Raw genomic sequence first — 1671 nt, forward strand, 5'->3', positions numbered from 1 at the left:
ATGATTTAAGTCCTGTAGTCGGAAGACTGGAGTCTCTCCACCGGCTTTTATTTCAGCGTGAGAGGGGAATGTCTACAGAGACTGAGCCAAAGGTTTTGGCAAATGTTTTCTTCTGTATACAGTCTATTTATTTATTTGTTTTGTTTATCCTCACCCGAAGATATTTTTCCATTGATTTCTAGAGAGAGTGGAAGGGAAGAGGAGGGACAGAAAGAGAGAAAGATCAATGTGAGAGACACATGGACTGGTTGCCTCCCACACATGCCCTGACCTGGGTCAGGGATCGAGCCTGCAACCAAAGTACATGGCCTGGACCAGAACTGAACCTGCGGCCCATCAGTCCACGGGCCGATGCTCTATCCTCTGAGCCTAATTTCTATGTTTGAGCTTTGCAAACATTTAGCTATTACATAGTCATACCTTTTTCTTTTCTTTTCAAAAGCTTTTTATTCATTCATTCATTCAAAATTTGCTGAGTTACCATGAAGTATCAAACATTGTGCTAAATGAGGTTATACAAAACACAAGCTATCAAGAGACAGTTCCTGCTCTTGAGGTATACACAGCACAGAGGAGGACACAGGACAGGAAATCACTGATTATAACATGTGATGACAAGAAGTGTGGTAGAAGCAGGCACAGACACGAGAGCAGCAGAGAAAAGAACCAGTCTACTCCCCTGCTGCTCTTCCGACCTTTGTCCTCTGCTCACTCACTGATCTCCGATGGTGGCAATAACGACAGAGAGAGAAACCAGTCAGTCTTCATTTCTGAATTCTGCTTTACCACATCTGTTGCTATAAGTGATCCATTATGGGATTCAGTGTTCTCTATTTTCCAGCAGCTTTGGTCCTGGAGGAATAGAATTGACATTTCATTCATTCATTCACACACACACAGACATCTATCCATCAAGGGTCTACTGCCTGTCAGCGGTGGCCAGAAGAGCCATCATTTCCCTGAGGGGCCATGGCTGGGCTCTCTCCACCTGTGACGTGCAACTGAAGGGTGTGTTTGGTGTCGAGTCCAGTCAGCCCATCTGTGGTCCTGGAGTGCCTTCCCTGAAATGGCTCCTCAGAAGCCTGGGCTTCCCAGAAATGGCATCTGAGGACCCACGCAGCACTGGGTCAGTCCACACCAGGATTTGGGATTCCACTTGACCTCACGCTGCCCGGACATCACAGTTCCCATTGGCGCAATGAATGACAACCTTTATATTTGTGTGCTCTACCAAATCATGAGTTTAAGGTAATTTAGAAACAGCAGAGGTAAGGGGAATTTTCTCCCTTTTATAGAAGAGCTCCTTTAAAGATATTAGGGTCATGTGCAAATATTATTTCTACAGAAATATTCTTAAGCACTACCCAAACCATTAGGCATATTTGTAGCCCAGTAAGATTATATATATATATATATATATATATATATATATATATATATATATATATATATCTTTAACTTTTAATGGACTTTAGGGGGAAAAAATCAGTGAATAATGAAATACTGAAATACTCTAAACATTTCTACTGGGAAATAAATGGCACTCTAGAGGCTTGAATAAATCATTACAGCTAATAAAATTTCTCGAGATTGCCTCTAGTGGATTTACACGAAGAAGATTGGATTTGTACAGATTTATACAGTCAAACAAGGCCGGTCCTTATGAAAGAA

This window comes from Pipistrellus kuhlii, unplaced genomic scaffold (genome assembly GCF_014108245.1).
Source record: "Pipistrellus kuhlii isolate mPipKuh1 unplaced genomic scaffold, mPipKuh1.p scaffold_m20_p_15, whole genome shotgun sequence".
NCBI classification, from domain to species: Eukaryota; Metazoa; Chordata; class Mammalia; order Chiroptera; family Vespertilionidae; genus Pipistrellus; species Pipistrellus kuhlii.